Consider the following 21,570-nt stretch of genomic DNA (forward strand, 5'->3'; position numbering starts at 1 on the left):
ATATGTTTCTTGTTTCTTGATTATGCAGGTATGAATGAATCATTTGCATTATCTGTAAAAAAAATTAATTAACAGTTGAAAAATAGTGGCCAGTAATTTTTAGATTTATTAAGTACTTTTTCGGCTTCTTTTCCTAGTGTGAAGGAGAAATAGAATTGATGAACAGAATAAGATATAAGATTTTCTATTGAATGACCTTGTGAAGAAAGTTAGTTCAAGTAATGAAGCTTAAAATAGGAGAAAATCTCGCAATTTTTACAGAATGGATCGATTTGCTTGAAAATTTAAGAATAAGTAGTGGATAGTCCAAGGATCAAAATCTATATGATGCCGAAAGGCGCTTTTACCATGGGGGTGGTTGCCACCCCATCTCGGGGGTGGAAATTTTTTATTATATTTTGACCGCAAAAGATGGTAAAAACATCCATTATAAGCAAAAAACGTTCTATACATTTTTTTGATAAAATTAATAGTGTTTCATTTATTCGCTATCAAAAGTGTTTGTTTTATATCGAAAAAATTAATGTTTTTAATCAGTTTTCTGCTAATAACTCAAAAAGTTTTCGTTTTATCAAAACAACTTTACTTAACAAAAATGTACCTTTAAAAAAATAAACATAACCGTTTTTTTTTTAATTTTCTTTAAGACCAATAGTAATCGAGCTATACTTTATTATATGTTAGCTCTGCTTGTGTCTAGTGTCTAGTGTCAAAGTCAAAAGACGGACAAACTATGCATTTTTCGAGGATAACTTGTCAAACTAATTTAAAGCATTTAAAAATATCTATCTCCAGAAATAAAGAAAGTCTCTAGCTAAAAAATTAAGTGACTTATAATGAAAATCATGTCAGTCCCTATTTTTTTAGCAAAAAGTAATCGGAAACAACGCCCTAATCACCACCCTAATTAAAATTAGTCATTGACCTGATTTGGTCTTATTTATTTATGTATTATTAATAGGTTCTAGAAGTTTGATCGGCTTAGAATAATTAGTTTAAAAAAATGGAGTTAAAAGCAACTAACGAGTTTTTGTAGTTTGGTAAAAAATGCCCTTTTCTTCAGAATACAAAGATTAGCATCAGAGATACGAAAAATATTTAAATATGAAATTGTAGCTTATTTAATTCCCAAGAACTTAGTTTGCAAAAATTTTTTCTACGGCAAAAATTGAGTGAGCTATTTACAATTAAAACTTGTAATCACATGCAAAAACCACCTTTATCAACCCTTTCAATGTCACCTCTTTTTGTGACTGCGGATTTTAAAAGGATTTAATAGTAATAGCCTTATAGATCGTGTAAAAACCTACAAAATTATTTTTTACCAAACTTTCTAAGATAAAAAATAAGAAAGTTACGGTTAAAAGATCAATATATTTTTTTGAAAAAAAAAAGGAGAAATCCAATTGAAAGCATAATAATGTAAGTTAGCGGTGTTTTTAGTCATTGGCCTTATTCATTCTTCTTTATCTATGTATTATTAATGTATTCTAGAAGTTGGTCAAAACGGCAAACAGGTGTATGTTTTCAAAAAACTTTTGATAGTGTGTAAAAAATATATTTTATATCAGCTAAGTACTTTCAACACATAACGTGCCATCATCAGAGCTTCGTCCTCTTAAAATACCTTCATAGAAGAGCAATTGCTTAACAACACAACAAAAAACATGAATACTGGGCAAAAGCCACAGATATAGGGTAATAACCCTTTACAGTGAATAGAATCACATCTAAATTCTTTTATTAATTTATAAAGACAACATGGCTGAGTCAGACCATTTTGAGCCCACGTGAACAGCAGATCAGCTGAGGAAGACTAGTCAGCTGATCTGCTGTTCACGTGGGCTCAAAATGGTCTGACTCAGCCATGTTGTCTTTATAAATTAATAAAAGAATTTAGATGTGATTCTATTCACTGTAAAGGGTTATTACCCTATATCTGTGGCTTTTGCCCAGTATTCATGTTTTTTGTTGTGTTGTTAAGCAATTGCTCTTCTATGAAGGTATTTTAAGAGGACGAAGCTCTGATGATGGCACGTTATGTGTTGAAAGTACTTAGCTGATATAAAATATATTTTTTACACACTATCAAAAGTTTTTTGAAAACATACACCTGTTTGCCGTTTTGACCTATTTAGAAGTGTGTACAAGTCTTGCAGTCTTTTCCAATTTATTCTAGAAGTAACTGGCTTAGAATGATTAGTTTTTAAAAAACTGGAGTGAATAACGAATTTTTGTAATTTGGTAAAAAATGCCATTCTCTTCAGAATAGAAAGATGAGCATCAGAGATACGAAAAAATGTTTAAATATGAAATTGTAGGTTATTTAAGTAATTCTTAAGAACTTGGCTTGAAAAAAATTTTTCTACGACAAAAATTGAGTGAATCGTAAATGAGCACCTATACCATCGAAAAACATTGATTTTTTATACAGTAAGAGACACCATACTAGACACATAAGAACATTGAGCTATTACAGTCCTGGACCCTTCACTTGTTGCAATGTTTATTTTTATGTCAAGTGACGTTTAGAACGCCAGAAAATGTATATAGAAAGTGAATATTAACAAAGAAAGTTGACAAATAATAGATCAGCTGTATTAAATACAGCTGATCTAATTTTGACGTTTATAGTTGTCATTTTGTTAAAGTTGTAAAAGTTTTAAAGTATTGTACTATTCTTGGTGTTTGAATAAAGTTATTTTAAAACAGAGTAATAATAATATTAACTAATGTATTTTTTGTATCGAAAAACAATTATTTTGAATAGTTTCATGACAGTAACATGACAGGGATGAAAGTCGCATCTGAGAACGGACCGGATTAGCCCATAAGCATAGCAATTAGGTACCTACCCATGTGTCTAGTACGGTGGCTCTTACTGTATATAAAACTAACACTTTCGATAACGAATAAATCGAAAACTATTAATTTTATCAAAAAAATGTATAGATGTATAGAACGTTTTTTGCTTAGAATGAATGTCTTCATCAACTTGTGCGGTCAAAATATAATAAAAAATTTCCACCCCCGAGATGGGGTGGCAACCACCTACATAGTAAAAGCGTCTTTTGGCATCATATCGATTTTGATCCTTGGACTATCCACTACTTATTCTAAAATTTTCAAGCAAATCGATCCATTCTGTAAAAATTGCGAGGTGAAAAGCTTCGGTTCTTGGACTAAGTATTTTGAAAAAGAATCCTTGTGGTTAAAATGTCTGGTGATAGAGACATTATATTTTGTTATCCTATACTGTAAACACTGAATGATTAATTGTGTAAATGCATTTAGTTGACAATAGTAGGTAAATACATCATTATTATTACAGTGTTATTCGACACTTGACTGTTGGCATTTTTAGGATTTTCTGTCTAAGGGAGTTTTAAAAATAAAATGAGTATTGCGCTATAGGTAATAAAATTAGGCTTGTTTTAACGTTTTTTAGTAGGATATAATTACCAATCTTTCAAAAATTTCACAGTTATGGAAACAATTATTGTTGTGTCCATACATAAACAAGTTGTCAGGGCCAGGGCGTACCCAATAAATCGAAGGAAGATTTTAATTAACCTTGCAATTGCAATTTGCTTTTTGACTTATTTTAGCTGTCTTCCTTTTATTGCCAATTTTTAAAGACGGAGGCTTTGAAAATGTATTAAGGGGATGGGTACGTATTTTCGGCTGCAATGCTGTTCAAATGGGGATTCATTTTTTTCGAATCCTGAGAAAACTATAGACAAGGCGGAAACGGCGGGTTCGTTGGGAAAAATATTCCCATGAGATATTTTTGCATAATCACATTCGTGAGACATCCCAGAATAAGGTTCAAGAAGTCGCCCAAGTGAAAAGTGGGCCAATTTTTTTTTAACAATTTTTTTTAATCAAATTGCAAAAATCAATATTTTGGCCCGGACTATTTTTTTTAGGTTTTTTGGACCATTCTGGATAATGAAGGTCTGTTATCATTTTTCTCTAAAGTTGATTTTTTTCGAGTTATAAGCAATTTAAAATTTGAAAAATACGAAAATGGCCATTTTTAAGACTTAATAACTCGGTTAAAAATTATTATTATGAAAGTCAGAAAGTGACTAAATCAAAGTTTAAAGTCGCCGCTACATGATCCTGAAGAAATCTGTGTCAATAATTTACTACTAAGCTGTTATTTTTAATTAATAACAATGGGCGGATAGATCGTATTGACTCGACTGTAAATGTGAGTGTGAGTAAGATGCACAATTGGACTGCTGGAATGGCTTCTCTCTCGCACTCAGCATTTACAGCCTCCGCACACGTGCATGGCGCTTATTATTATTTCTTAAAAATAACAGCTTAGTAATAAAATAATGACAAAAATTTCTTCAGGATCTTGTAGGGGGGCTTTAAACTTTGATTTAGTCATATATTGACTTTCATAATAATAACTTTTAACCGAGTTATTAAGCCTTGAAAATCGCCATTTTTCGTTTTTTTCAATTTTAAATTGCTTATAAGTCGAAAACGATCAACTTTAGAGAAAAATTATAGGAGACCTTTTTTGTCCAGAAAGGTCCAAAAAATTAAAGAAAAAATTGTTCGGGCCAAAAATATTGATTCTTGCAATTTGATTAAAAAAAAATTGTTAAAAAAAAATTGGCCCACTTTTCACGTAGGCGACTTCTTGAACCTTATTCTGGGATGTCTCACGAATATGATTATGCAAAAAAATCTCATGGGAATATTTTTCCCTTCGAACCCGCCGATTTCACCTTGTCTAAATAAGTATTTTTGAAAAATTTAAACGCAGAATGAAAGATTACGTTATTAGTGAGGGCCGAAAGTCCCTGAGAACTTCTATAATGTTTATTTTAATAAGTTACAGAAGTGAAAATCTAAGAGAAAATTTAGTGTGATTTTTAATTTCAAATATCTCATTCAAAATAAACTTTTTATTTATTCTAAGGGACTTTCGGCCCTCGGTAATAATTTAGTCTTTCATTCTGTGTTTAAATTTTTTAAAAGTATTTATTAGTTTTTTTCTATGAGCGTGCAAAAATGTCTGCATTCGCGCACGCATTTTAGTTTAGAAAGTTTTACTTTTCCGCACGCGTGTTACTTTTCCGCACGCGTTTTACTTTTCCGCACGCGTTTTACTTTTCCGCACGCGTGTTAATTTATATATGTTAATATGGCCTTAAAGTAATTATAATACATGCAATAAACTAATATTTAGATATTATTTACTAATTTATTTCAAATATATCTTATTTTGTTCATGTTTTAATGAAATTAACGCGAGAATTCGATGAAATAAAATAATTTTGACATCATATTCGAAAGTCAAATCAGTAGACAATAACAGTGGTTTTGAATCGTCGTCATGGAAACCAAGATCGTCGTCATGCTAACCAATTATACTGAAACTTTGGTTTTGACAACCTTGTCAAATAATTAATTTGTGTATGTACTTTCATATTAATTAAATTATTTGATTACGATTTGGTCATTTTTTAAAGACTTGTAGAAAAAATATTGTTCCTAACGCTTGCAGAAAGTCTCTTTTCCGCACTCGACTGCTTGCCGAACTCCCGCTTCGCGTCGTTCGGCAAACTGCAGTCGCGTGCGGAAAAGTATGACTTTCTGCACTTGTTATGAAAATAACTATTTAAGGATTCGAAAAAAATGGACCGTGATAATATTTTCCAAATCTATCTTTGTCTTACAACGCACTCAGTCGAATAGAATATTGTCAGCATATTGTCAGTCAGACAGTGACAATTTTAAATATTTGACATGGCATCGGGAATCTTTTGAGTTGATGATTAAATAATATTGATATATAGTGTATTTGATAAATAATTGATTTAAGACGTGAACTTAATAAAAAGTTATTTATTGTGTATTATTTGTGGAAGATCCAAGCAGGGAATACATCAGGATAATATATTCTGTGATCCAAGTATTTTGTTGTTAAAGATGTTCAAAATTGTAAGCGTTCCATAGTAACAATATATTATTAAAAAATCACTTTAACACTTTTCCTCTTTTCTCGATTGAGTATTAGTTTTTGTTGTACATATAAATTATTACAATCACTGAATACATAGTGAAAAAATTATCACATTTATTAACTGAATTAATAATTTGCAATTATACAAAAAATAACAGTTATCCAAGAACATTCAAAAGCCATCTCTTTAAGTTAATGATGACATTTTCAAGTAGAATGACATTCTAGTAATGTTTACATATCCATACCAGTGTGAATTTTACTACACGTAATTTGCTGTGTAAAGACAGAACAAGTAGGGATAGCCGTAAAATATTTGCGAATTATGTACCGATGGCCTTAAACCCAAATTTTCATTAAAATCGGTGTTGATTCTCAAAATTCCACGGTTTTACAGTTTTTTACCGCTGATGAGTGGTCTACTAGTGGCGTGCATGATAAACTTTTCTAATGACATAATAATATACGTAGATATACTATACGCAAGCAATGATAGAGGTTGATTATTTAATTTCAATATGTATATTAGATGTGTCCATATTTATTTTGTAATTCATTTTATATGTTAAATTGTAAATAGATAACCAAAACAAATTTATTGTGACAGCATTAGTATTATACACGTCAATAGAAACCGTAGATAAGAAATAACGGATGTCAGTCAGGTGCTGTTTAAAAAACGTTGGTAAATTTTTTAATTAATAATTGAAGCGGTTGTTGACAAATTATTGTGGACGTTTGTATTTTTGCAGAGTAATTTTAATTTCAACGAAAAACAAGTTTAGCTAAATTATTGTTGTTGTGATCGATGAATAATTTATATACTCGATGAGTTTTTTCAAAAACACGGATTTTGATTAAAAATAACTTTTATCTACAACAAAAATAGTAACATCAATTATTGTAAATATTCACAACGACTATTTAAATGTTAAATCTGCTCAATTAATTGGACTATTTTTTCTCACGGTATTTTTAAACTGGCTTATAAAAAATTACTACTAGTATTCATCAACAGTGAGAATATAGCAAAGTTGAACTGCAATTAGAGACGAATCGAACGAAGAAGAAACGATCAAACAGATTACAGAAATAGTCTCAAATGTTTTAAAACTAATGGACGATAGAAGATAAGCCAAAAATGACCCATTTAGACATAAAACGATAAATATAACAATAAGAAGGAAAATCAGAGAAGCCAAAGAAAAAGAAGCAATAGAATGATGCGAAGAAATTGACACTGTAGTCAAAGTACGATAGCTGCAATATACATATAGTCTGGGCTGTTTATCGGAGAATAGGCCATTTTTGGGAAAAGTTATTTACCAGCAATTTTATTGCTGGAATCGAATCTTATTATTGTATGTATTAATAATATAGGTATGCAAAGTCCGCAGATAGTGTGCTACTTTTTTCATAAACAAAATGGCGCCCGAAAATCGTGTTTTTTTTCAATTTTTGCTCTATAACTCCAAAGATTTTAACTTTACACCAAAAACACCCAAATAAAAATTCACCGCAATTAAATTCTGCATAGAGACGTGTTTTCCCCGATTCACTTCGACGAAAACTTTCCCCGTAAAAAGCGGGGTTTTCCAACAAAATCTTTAATTTTCAACTAAAATTTTAGATAAGTAATTGTTAATCAATAATTAAATAACTTGGTAATGTAAAAGCCCTTTTTGTATAGATTATAATTCCAGAAGTCGATGGAAATTAAATAAACTGTTTAGCAACAATTGAATTGTTAATTAAAAATTTACGGTCGCTATAATAACGACAATAATTATGATGCATAAGAATAACTATGATTTTTTCATAAAAAGACACTATACCTATGTAATGTACTTTACATAATTGAAATTGGACTATTTAAGCGGCCTCAGGAATATTTTAAAATTATAAACAATTTTTTGGCCCATAAACAAATAGAATATCTCAGGAAATATTAAACTAAATTAAATTGTAAAAACGGCATTCGAAAAACAGCGACAGGGAGCTTCTTTTAAAAGAGAAAATGTTTAATTATGATGAGTAGTTCCTGAGATACAACCGGTCAAAGATGATCAGAAGTTACGGCAAATATATAAACAATATGATCATAATTTTCAAACCATCACCTTTTTATTTTTTTCCTCTTTCTCCACACCAATTTTCATATCCTTAAAATACTCATAACATATATTATTATAATAAAAACTATCGATAATACGTGTGAAAATTGCCAAAAATAGCAAAATTCCAATCAAAAATTAGGTTGGAGAAAATTTAACCCTCAAAGTTCAAAATCGGTATATGTTAAAAAAATGCATTTTCTCGGCTTCCTATGGAGCAATTTCCTTCATTCTTTTTTTGTTCCCAAGTAACTCGAGTAGAGCCATCAAACTAACGCATTATTAAATGTCAGACTTGCTTTTGTTTTGTTATAATTAATGAATTAATTTATTATAACACAAAATTTTAATTTGTTTAAATAAAAATTGTTTAAATAATTATACAGCTTTCAAATGAGAATATTTATGTTTTTAACTTTAAAAGGTACACTTGTAGTGAGCTTATGTAAAAAAAAGCCTACAACTGGAAAAAATATGTAGTTTTCTGTTCTTATAAATAAATTAATCTATTATAACAAAACAAAAGCAAGTCTGATATTTAATAAGGCGTTAGTTCGATGGCTCTACTCGAGTTACTTCGGAACAAAAAAAGAATGAAGGAAATTGCTCCATGGGAAGCCGAGAAAATGCATTTTTTTAACGTATACCGATTTTGAACTTTGAGGGTTACAGTTTCTCCAACCTAATTTTTGATTGGAATTTTGCTATTTTTGACAATGTTCACACGTATTATCGATAGTTTTTATTATAATAATATATGTTATGAGTATTTTGAGGATATGAAAATTGGTGTGGAGAAAGAGGACAAAAATAAAAAGGTGATTGTTTGAAAATTATGATCCTATTGTTTATATCTTTGCCGTAAATTCTGGTCAACTTTGACCGGTTGTATCTCAAGAACTACTCATCATAATTAAACATTTTTTCTTTTAAAAGAAGCTCCCTGCCTCTGTTTTTCGAATGCCGTTTTTATATTTTAATTTAGTTTAATATTTACCGAGATATTCTATTTGTTTATAAGCCAAAAAATTGTTTATAATTTTAAAATATTCCTGAGGCCGCTTAAATAGTCCAATTTCAATTCTGTAAAGTACATAAGATAGGTATAGTGTCTTTTTATGAAAAAATCATAGTTATTCTTATGCATCATAATTATTGTCGTTATTATAGTGATCGTAAATTTTTAATTAATAATTTAATTGTTGCTAAACTGTTCATTCAATTTCCATCGGCTTCTGGAGTTATAATCTATACAAAAAGGGCATTTACATTACCAAGTTATTTAATTATTGATTAACAATTACTTATCTAAAATTTTAGTTGAAAATTAAAGATTTTGTTGGAAAAACCCGCTTTTTACGGGGAAAGTTTTCGTCGAAGTGAATCGGGAAAACACAACTCTATGCAGAATTTAATTGCGGTGAATTTTTATTTGGGTGTTTTTGGTGTAAAGTTAAAATCTTTGGAGTTATAGAGCAAAAATTGAAAAAAACACGATTTTCGGGCGCCATTTTGTTTATAAAAAAAGTAGCACACTATCTGCGGACTTTGCATACCTATATTGTTAATACATACAATAATAAGATTCGATTCCAGCAATAAAATTGCTGGTAAATAACTTTTCCTTGTATTTTGCTAATTAGCCCAGAGTAATAGGAGAGTTAAAGAAATCACAGGTGGACTAAGATGGAGACAGAAAGGGAATCTAAATGATTCTGATGAAAAAATAATATTGAACAAACAGTGAAATAAGAACGTGGAAAGAATACCTAGAGAAACTATTTCAATACTAAAAAGAGATAATACCTTTTAGCTAGAAGAAGAGGTAAATGATGGACCAAGAATATTACAACAGGAAGTTTATTCTGCAATAATATAACTGAAGGATGGCAAAACAAAGCAGCAGGCCTCGATAGTATACAGGCAGAACTACTCAAACTAATGGACAACGAATTACAAAGATATTTAGCAACATACACAACTCTAGAGAAATACCAATAGAAAGGCCGAATTCCGAGTTTATTTCACTCCTAAAAAATCCAGGAGCCAACAAATGAATAATAACCGTACGTTAATCCTCATAAGTTATCTCCTAAAATTGTTCCTAAAGATAATCCATAAGAGAATTTATAAGTTGTGTGAAAGTCAAATTTCTTACAACCAGTTCGGGTTCATAAATGTTGTTGGTACGAGAGAGGCTTTGTTTTCAATACAAGTCTTATTCCAGAGATGCAGAGGGCAGAGACGTCAATTGCGACGTATATGCATGTCTGGTTGATTATGAGAAAGCATTTGATCGAGAAAAGCAAGCCAAGATGATGCAAATACTAAAAGAAGCAGGAATTAACAACCAAGAACTGAAAATAATTAGAAACCTTTACTGAAATCAGACAGAAAATCTCAGAGTTAAAGGTTAACATACCGAATATGTGAAATGTGAAAGTTATGCGTGGAATGAGGCCAGGCTGTATTCTTTTATCTCCTCTAATTCTCAATCTCTACTCTGAAAGAATATTTATCGAAGCTTTGCACGAACCTAAAAAAGATAAAATTACACGGGTATCTGCTTAAAAACATCAGATATGCAGATGACACCATAGTATTTGCGGATAACCTAGAATCTAGAAGACCTACAAGTCCTTATAAACGAAATCGCGTATTACAGTCAACACAATGGACTCAATATAAACGTAAAGAAGACAAAGCTTATGATCATTAACAAGAAAAAGATAGCAGGTCAACTCTTCTTCAACCAAACCCCAGTAGAAAGAGTGTCGTACTACAACTACCTCGGCACCAGGGGTGGTTTCTCCATTGGTTCACTTGTGCAGTGAACACCCAATAAAGGGTACCCCCGTTAAGATAGGCAAAATGCCCTCACTCTCAGAATTCAATTTTTTAAATTTTTTTACGTTCTGTGCAATTAAAAAATGAGATAACGCGGATTTTTAGCTCGCCACCCCCCTTACTCCTCCCCCACAGCCAAAAACGTAGATTTTTAGATTTAATTTTTTTTAGTTGGGTTGCAATTGATTTAAAAATTTCAAAAAATTCACACGTGTAGCTGAGGCTTTTATAAAACATGTCCATTTTTTATGGACCCTTAGATCGAGTGTACATAACCTCAATTTTTTTTAAACTTTTTTAAAACCTATAACTTTTTTTTGGAGGGGGCTGCAGGTCCATTTTTTTTTTTTTGATTTTGTGTACTCTATCAAAAGCTATCTCTCTGATTTTTTTCAGATTTTTCCGTCAGTTGCGCCATCTTGAAAATCCGGAAAACTGTTTTTTAGGGGGTTTTTAGGGATTTTCTCCATTTTATAGACTGCAACATAGATCAACTCAAGGTTATTTTAATAGATTATGTATAATTGGAAATAATTGAGTATATTAGGATATTCAAAAATTGGGGGAAACACTTTTAACCCCCCAAAAACCATGTTTGTTTAAAGTTTTGTAAGGATTTTTGCGGGTCTAATTATATTTTTTGAGGTCGATACAGCCTGAATATTTTTTTTTAATTTTTTTACGTTCTATATGATTTTAAAAATTTAGGACTCATCGCAATTTTATCCCACTTCCCCTATTCCCCCTCCCCCACAGCCAAAAATGTCAATTTTTCGATTTTTTTTTAAGTTGGTTTGCAATTAAATTATAAATGTTGTTCTGAAGCTATTTCTTTGTGGCATTTTTGTAATTAACTATTCTAAATGGAAAATAAGCCACAATTTAACTAAAAAATGATTTTATTTTCCATCTGTAATGCGATAGAGAGAATTCGATAATCTGTGACGCACTGAAAAAATGGTTTGGGACGATCTATATAAATTAAGTCAGATTAAATTAAATTATTAGAAGATTTTTTTACCAAGCAACATTTTTGTTTAATTTATTAATATTTTGTATTTTGACCACGACGTCCGTGGTGGACGTCGAAACGTTAATAAAATCATTTTTTAGTTAAATTGTGGCTTATTTCGCATTTAGAGTAGTTAGTAATTATTAAATTATAAATTACAAAAAATTCACACGCACAGCTGAGGCTTTTACAGAACATCTATTTTTATGGACCCGAAGGTCGAGTGTACATATTACAACCCCATTTTTTTTGTTTTTTAATAGGTACGTATAACTTTTTTTGGCAATGGCTGCTAATTTTTTTTGTGTTTAGTGTATTTTACAAACCATCTACGTTTGGCTCAAAATGCAAATAGTCCACGCTGTATTCTTGTCCCGTTAGGTAAATTATTCCGATTAATTTTTTGCACAAACTTACTCAAAAACAGGTCCTTATAACAAATCCACAAGGTGCCAGACAGTACCGCGGTCGGAAAGTTGTTTAAACATTTTTTTAAACGAATTCAAAAAATCAATTTTTTTCACTTCGGACAAATTTGTTTTAGATTCTCTGGATCAAGCTGAGCAAAAAAGGTATCTTGTGATTTTTCTATAAAATTGACTGTTGTGGAGTTACATGCAATTTCAAATTTGAAAAACGCGAAAATGGCCATTTTCAAGGCTTAATAACTCGATTAAAAATTATTATTATGAAAGTCATAAAGTGACCAACTCAAACTTTAAAGCGCCCCCTGCAATAACCTAAAGAAATTTTTGTCATTATTTTATTACTAACTATTATTTTTAATAATTAAAAATGAGCGCTAAGCATGTATTGAAGCGGCCGTCCGCGAGATGTTATACAATGTTCATTGGACGTTTTAAAAAAATATCGATTGGAAGTCAAAAATACGTTTTAAAGAAATTAAAAAGGAATTTTGAGGTTATATGTATTGTACACTCGACCTACACGGGTCTATAAAAGTAGGTATGTTTTGTAGAAGCCTCATAAAAATTTTAAATTAATTGCAACTTTAAACAAAAAAAAAAAAATAAAAAAATTTACGTTTTTGTGGGGGCAGGGGGAGGGGGTGGTGGGCTAAAAATGCGATTAGTCTTATTTTTTAATCACATATAACGTAAAAAAATGAAAAAAATATTCAGGCTGTATCGATCTCAAAAAATATCATTAAGCCCGCAAAAACCCTTACATAACTTAAAAAAACATGGTTTTTGGGGTTTAAAGGTGTTTTGCCCAATTTTTGATAATCCTAAAATACTCAATTATTTCAAATCATACATAATCTATTAAAAAAACCTTGAGTTGATCTATGTTGCAGTCTATAAAATGAAGAAAATCCCTAAAAACCCACTAAAAAACAGTTTTCCGGATTTTTCAAGATGGCGCACCTGACCGAAAAATCTGAAAAAAATCAGAGAGATAGCTTTTGATAGAATACACAAAATTAAAAAAAAATTGGACCTGCAGCCCCCTCCAAAAAAAAGTTATAGGTTTTAAAACAGTTTAAAAAAAATTTGAGGTTATGTACACTCGATCTAAGGGTCCATAAAAAATGGACATGTTTTGTAAAAGCCTCAGCTACATGTGTGAATTTTTTGAAATTTTTAAATCAATTGCAACCCAACTAAAAAAAATTAAATCTAAAAATCTACGTTTTTGGTTGTGGGGGGAGGAGTAAGGGGGGTGGCGAACTAAAAATCCGCGTTATCTCATTTCTTAATTGCACAGAACGTAAAAAAATTAAAAAATTGAATTCTGAGAGTGAGGGCATTTTGCCTATCTTAACGGGGGGTACCCTTTTATTAAAATATAGTTTTTTTAAATCTTATTAATACTATAGTATCATTAAAATATATTTTTGAAATCTCATACAGTCATTAAAATATAACTTTATTTATGAATCGTATTTATTTGCTCTACGCCGCTGCATGCACGTGGCAAGTACAGATACTTATGCTCTGGTGCAGAATTCAAATTGAACCAGCCAGTACTAACCTACCCCTGTAGTTAGAAAGAGAAGTCTTAAAATCGGTGAAAGGGCATCTCACCTATCTAAAACAGTGAGGATTTGTGCAGTGCACCCAGAGACCAGTGGAGCGTTTCGGTTCACAGTTTGGTACAATATTTTCTTGGTGTTATCTTCATACTTTAATGCTCGTGTTATCGATGTTTTTGCAAAACACAAAAATCGAAGAATGGATATTTTGTATAATAGTCCATGTGGTGAGACCGCTCCCGTCTGGAAAAATTTCTGATTCGGTTTCTTTGTGGAGTCCTATTCAAAAATGTCCCCTTTAAACAAATCTGAAGGGTGCCGGGCGGAATTTTTGGGCAGAAATTGTTTAAACAATTTTTTTTAACAAATACAAAAGATCACGTTTTTTTGCCCCGGAACATATATTTTTAAGTTTTGTCGGTCATTCTGAACAAGAAAGGTATCTTGTAAATTTTCTCAAAAATTGATAGTTTTCGAGTTATAGGCGATTTAAAATCTGAAAAATGCGAAAATACGCATTTTCGAGGCTTAAAAACTCACATTCATATTAGTATTTTTGAGGTTGCCAGATACTTAAATTGAAGACTAAATATTTAGCTTCCAGATTCTGAAGAGTGATCGCGTCTAACTTTAATTTATACCGTTGTTTTTTAATTGTTAAATATGCGTGTTTATCCGATTTTTTGCCGGTGCGGAGCGCTCCGTTTCAAAAATCTCCTATTTTCCTCCGAAAAATATTTTTTTCTAGATTCTTTGGGACATTCAAAATAGGTTTCTTGACATTTTTCTCAAAAGTTAATAGTTTTAAAGTTATAAGTGATTTAAAATCCGAAAATGCGTTTTTTTGTCATTTTTCGGATTTTAAATCGCTTATAACTTTAAAACTATTAACTTTTGAGAAAAATGTCAAGAAACTTATTTTATTTAGAATGTCCCAAAGAATCTAGGAAAAATATTTTTCGGAGGAAAATAGGAGATTTTTGAAATGGAGCGCGCCGCACCGGCAAAAAAATCGGATAAACACGCATATTTAACAATTAAAAAACAACGGTATAAATTAAAGTTAGACGCGATCACTCTTCAGAATCTTGAAGCTGAATGTTCAGTCTTCAATCTAAGTATCTGGCAACCTCAAAAATACTAATTTAAATATGAGTTTTTAAGCCTCGAAAATGGGTATTTTCGCATTTTTCAGATTTTAAATCGCCTGTAAGTCGAAAACTATCAATTTCTGAGAAAAATTACAAGATACCTTTCTTGTTTAGATTGACCCAAAAAATCTAAAAATATATGCTACAGAGCAAAAAAACATGATCTTTTGTATTTGTTTAAAAAAATTGTTTAAACAATTTCTGCCCAAAAATTCCGTCCGGCACCCTTCAGATTTGTTTAAAGGGGACATTTTTGAATAGGAATCCACAAAGAAACCGAATCAGAAATTTTTTTCTGACGGGAGCGGTCTCACCACATGGACTATAAATAAAATGAATAAATTCAATAAAATGAATATAAAAATTAGAAACATTTTTATAATATTTTTAAAGCTTAAATTTTGTTTCTAATTCGCTTTGATTTATTAATGTATTGCATACGATAATAAAATGTATGCCATATTTCTTTTATGTTTTATTTATATAGGAACAACAGTAATAAATAATATCAAATTTAGACAAAAACGGGCGAGGCCCTCAAAAATTTTTTGCCTTTGCCACAATTGCCCGCGGCTCTTATCCACCATTTCTATAATTACATTCCTTAATTGAACACCCTTTTTAAATTACCACAAGCCGCCACTGCTCGGCACCATAATAAATGTAGAATGATTCAACAACCAAGAGATGTTCAACCGTATGGGCACCTTATTCAAGAGCCAGAACCTTTCTCTTGGAATCAAAGAGTGCTATGATCTGTCCTTTTTTATGGTGTTGAATCGTGCACCTTGAACGAACATAATGTGCAGAAAATTGGAAGCATTTGAGATGTGGCTATATCGGAGAATTCTTAAAATCCTGTGGACTGACAGAATGGCAAATGATGAGGTCCTCAGAAGAATATAGAATAACCGAGAGGTACTGCCTAACATCAACTCTCGACAGTTACAATATTTTGGACACATTATGCCAAATGAATCCAGATATGCCCTCCTACAAGCATCCTACAAGGAAAAATATTTGGAAAGCAAGGTCCAGGAACAAGAAGAAAATCCTGGTTAAAAAACCTCGGAACCTGGTTTAACACAACATCCGTGCAGCTTTTCCGCGCAGCTGCAGATAAAATAAAGATTGCCATGATAATAGCCAACATTCGTCATGAATAGGCACATCAAGAAGAAGAAGAGCCACAACCTAACGTTACATATTTTAATTTATTTTAAATTTATTTTTACCTTCATTCAATTTTGAATTTTGATTTCATTCACTAATCTTGAACACTTTTAAGGCATCTATATTTTATGTAAAGGGTTTTTACCCAGATATTTTTCTTTTGTGGCTCAGCTAGCATCCAGTTTATCGAACACTGATGATGATTTTTTATAAAAATCGAAAACGTTTTGTTGTGATGTAGCCCTTTTAAGGGATTTTTAATAAAAAAATTTTTATACCTTTTACAAAGGATTTCTTTCCAATTTTGTGATTGATGGTATACAGCCAACTACAGGAAAACTTTTTCTTTTCCTTGTGGATTTTAATCTTGAACACGTTAAATAGTAAATAATACGTCAATGAACGATGTTTTCGAAAACTGGGTTTTACCTTGTAAACACTGAGGTTTTTCCAAATACATAATATTGTTTATAAGGATATAACATTATTTCACCGAAAAAGTATTTTGTTTGTTATTAATTACGGTTCAATGGCAACATAAATTAAGTATAATATGTTCATTGTTGTTTATTCCACACAAAAAATTTTTGCATAGAATATTTGTTACGAAGGGTAGATACCGAGATACCCCCCGTTATGATAGGCAAAGTGCTCTCACTTCCAGAATTTAATTTTTTAAATTTTTTACGTTCTACAGTGTGTCTGCGTAACTTGGAACCATATGGGAAACTTTTTTATTATCAATTTTATGAAAAAAAGTTATAAAGTGCTCTCTCTGCATGGTCTAAAACTTAAGATTTAATGATCAGATATAAAATTTTATCAACAGTATACGAGGTATGTCAAAAAATATGAATTTTGCTCAAGATGAAAGTACCTTTATATTTCACAATATCAAAAATTGTTATTAAGAAAAGTTATTTAGAATTAAAAATTATGTTATCGTATGCAATTATATTCTTCAATTGAAAAAAAAAATTCAAATAACGGATACCCAACATCATTTTTATTACGATAACTCAGTTATTATTAATTTTACGAAAAAATGTTATTCTTTATAAAAAGGTCTACATTATAGTCTAACAACCATGATGCAATAATTATAAAATAAAATTTTGTCATTTTTATACGAGGTATGTCAAAAAATACGAATTTCGCTCAAGAGTAAAGTACGTTTATTTTTCACAATATTTAAAATTGTTATTATAAAAATTTGTTCTGAATTTAAAACTATGTTTCAATATGCAATTACATCCTTCTAATTGAAAAATAAAGATTCTTTACTCTTGAGCGAAATTCATATTTTTTGACATACCTCGTATACTGTTGATAAAATTTGATATCTGATGATTGAATCTTAGGTTTGAAACCATGCAGAGCACTTTATAAAGAATAACCTTTTTTCGTAAAACTGACAATAAAAAAGTTTCCCATATGGAAACTTTTTTATTATCAATTTTACGAAAAAAAGTTATAAAGTGTTCTGCATGGTCTAAAACTTAAGATTTGATGATCAGATATAAAATTTTATCAACATTATACGAGGTATGTCAAAAAATATGAATTTTGCTCAAGATGAAAGTACCTTTATATTTCACAATATCAAAAATTGTTATTAAGAAAAGTTATTTAGAATTAAAAATTATGTTATCGTATGCAATTATATTCTTCAATTGAAAAAAAAATTCAAATAACGGATACCCAACATCATTTTTATTACGATAACTCAGTTATTATTAATTTTACGAAAAAATGTTATTCTTTATAAAAAGGTCTACATTATAGTCTAACAACCATGATGCAATAATTATAAAATTAAAATGCTGTCAATTTTATACGAGGTATGTCAAAAAATACGAATTTCGCTCAAGAGTAAAAAGTACGTTTATTTTTCACAATATTTAAAATTGTTATTATAAAAATTTATTCTGAATTTAAAACTATGTTTCAATATGCAATTACATCCTTCTAATTTAAAAATAAAGATTCTTTACTCTTGAGCGAAATTCATATTTTTTGACATACCTCGTATACTGTTGATAAAATTTGATATCTGATGATTGAATCTTAGGTTTGAAACCATGCAGAGCACTTTATAAAGAATAACCTTTTTTCGTAAAACTGATAATAAAAAAGTTTCCCATATGGAAACTTTTTTATTATCAATTTTACGAAAAAAAGTTATAAAGTGTTCTGCATGGTCTAAAACTTAAGATTTGATGATCAGATATAAAATTTTATCAACAGTATACGAGGTATGTCAAAAAATATGAATTTTGCTCAAGATGAAAGTACCTTTATATTTCACAATATCAAAAATTGTTATTAAGAAAAGTTATTTAGAATTAAAAATTATGTTATCGTATGCAATTATATTCTTCAATTGAAAAAAAAAAGAATGTGTGTACTTTGTACGCACGTAAGAAGTTATACTTCTATTATATGATTTAAACGAAATTAATATACTTTTTATTTATATTTTGTTTAAATATTAAACTAATTTATACTTACTACTTCTCAAACATTTTTATTCGAACAGTGCCAAAAATTAAAATAATAAAAGAATAAAACACACACAAACACATTAAACAAGCCACAAATGATGTCTGAACATTAATTGTCGAAATTTTTTTTAACTAAATACGTATTTTCTGAAAATACAATTATATAATAAATATACTTACAATCATAAAATGTATTAAAAAAAACAAAAAAGAAAGTTTCTATTGGGACTCGAACCAGCGCTGATAAGAGCGGTTGGTATTGGAATTCATTGGCCTTCTCCGCTTAGCCACGGACACTATGTGTCATTATTTACGAAGATCGACTAACTAAACGGATTAAACCTGTGATATTTTGATATTTTGAAAATTGATCAAATTATTTTAATTTTGAATTGAAATCATTTAGAATTGAAAAAATACAACAAAACAAGGAGTAAAAAAACAATATATTAGGTGAATATTGATAGAAATTTTGATGGTAATCAAATTATATAAATAAAAGTATTACATACTATGTATTTTGGCAGATCAAATAGGTAGGTTTATACCCATGATACATTAACAATTATTACGTACCTGTTGCTTTTAAAAACTATTTAAAAGTCACTACAATATTATAAACTTTTTTGTTTCTGTCCTCACAACAATAAAACTAATATATTATACATTTGTTTACCTTTACCTTTACCTCCAAACCACAGCTGCCATATCGGATAATTTTTGACATGTCATTTGAACATCCAATCAGAACAAAGTTATAATGCGCATGCGCCGGGCTGATAGGTTTTAACATATAAAAAAATCACCCTCTATCGCCGGTAAAGAAGTATAACTTCAAAAAAATTCAAATAACGGATACCCAACATCATTTTTATTACGATAACTCAGTTATTATTAATTTTACGAAAAAATGTTATTCTTTATAAAAAGGTCTACATTATAGTCTAACAACCATGATGCAATAATTATAAAATAAAATTTTGTCAATTTTATACGAGGTATGTCAAAAAATACGAATTTCGCTCAAGAGTAAAGTACATTTATTTTTCACAATATTTAAAATTGTTACTATAAAAATTTGTTCTGAATTTAAAACTATGTTTCAATATGCAATTACATCCTTCTAATTGAAAAATAAAGATTCTTTACTCTTGAGCGAAATTCATATTTTTTGACATACCTCGTATACTGTTGATAAAATTTGATATCTGATGATTGAATCTTAGGTTTGAAACCATGCAGAGCACTTTATAAAGAATAACCTTTTTTCGTAAAACTGATAATAAAAAAGTTTCCCATATGGAAACTTTTTTATTATCAATTTTACGAAAAAAAGTTATAAAGTGTTCTGCATGGTCTAAAACTTAAGATTTGATGATCAGATATAAAATTTTATCAACAGTATACGAGGTATGTCAAAAAATATGAATTTTGCTCAAGATGAAAGTACCTTTATATTTCACAATATCAAAAATTGTTATTAAGAAAAGTTATTTAGAATTAAAAATTATGTTATCGTATGCAATTATATTCTTCAATTGAAAAAAAAAATTCAAATAACGGATACCCAACATCATTTTTATTACGATAACTCAGTTATTATTAATTTTACGAAAAAATGTTATTCTTTATAAAAAGGTCTACATTATAGTCTAACAACCATGATGCAATAATTATAAAATTAAAATGCTGTCAATTTTATACGAGGTATGTCAAAAAATACGAATTTCGCTCAAGAGTAAAGTACGTTTATTTTTCACAATATTTAAAATTGTTATTATAAAAATTTATTCTGAATTTAAAACTATGTTTCAATATGCAATTACATCCTTCTAATTGAAAAATAAAGATTCTTTACTCTTGAGCGAAATTCATATTTTTTGACATACCTCGTATACTGTTGATAAAATTTGATATCTGATGATTGAATCTTAGGTTTGAAACCATGCAGAGCACTTTATAAAGAATAACCTTTTTTCGTAAAACTGACAATAAAAAAGTTTCCCACATGGTTCCAAGTTACGCAGACGGTTTCACCCCTATTCAGCGGTCCCCATAAGCGCGGTCCCCGATTGAGCGGTTTCAATACAGCGGTCCCCGTTTCAGCGGTACCCCGATTCAGCGGTGCCCGATTCAGCGGTCCCCATAAACGCGGTCCCCAATAGAGCGGTCTCAATAAGAAAATAATAATATGACAAAGATAAGTAATTAGTTTTATTGTAGGATATTATTTTAACCTATTCTTGGTGTGGTGTGGACTAACTGGACTAATCAATAATTGTGTTCGCATTATGGAAACCGTGAAATAAAGTTAACGCTGTGGCATTTTTTTAATGCCTTTTTAAATTTTGTCACTCATAACTATAAACAGCCGTTTTAAGTGCAACAAACCGGTGTAATATTAGGAACTTTAAAAATGGGGCGTAGAAAAAGCTCTTTTTGAGTAGTGGTTGTAAAAAAAATGTATTTTACTCACTGTTTTTTTGGTGTGGAAAATGTGATTTTCCGCATGCTAGTAGAAAAAATATTTTTTTTACTTATAACAAATTGATTTGATAAACTCGCTCTCCCTCTTTCGATAAGTACCCGCAGAATCATCCCAAGTAAATTGGTTTATGTAGAATAATGTTATAAATATTTAGCCTCTAGGATAAACTTTTACAATTTTACAAAAACCATTGCATGAATTAATCTAAAAAATGTTTTGCAAATTATTTACTATATTACCCTAATTTTATGCAATTGCAAAGCTATATATAGGGTGATTTTGGGACAATTTATTGT

At 30.0% G+C, this 21,570-nt stretch overlaps 1 protein-coding gene across 7 annotated transcripts in view; it reads left to right on the plus strand.

Moving 5' to 3' along the window:
• Positions 1–21,570, plus strand: part of LOC114337033 (beta-arrestin-1) — a 131,455-nt gene that overhangs the window by 9,114 nt on the left and 100,771 nt on the right. The gene's annotated exons all lie outside the window — the stretch shown is intronic.

Source organism: Diabrotica virgifera, chromosome 2, assembly GCF_917563875.1.
Source record: "Diabrotica virgifera virgifera chromosome 2, PGI_DIABVI_V3a".
Classification (NCBI taxonomy): domain Eukaryota; kingdom Metazoa; phylum Arthropoda; class Insecta; order Coleoptera; family Chrysomelidae; genus Diabrotica; species Diabrotica virgifera.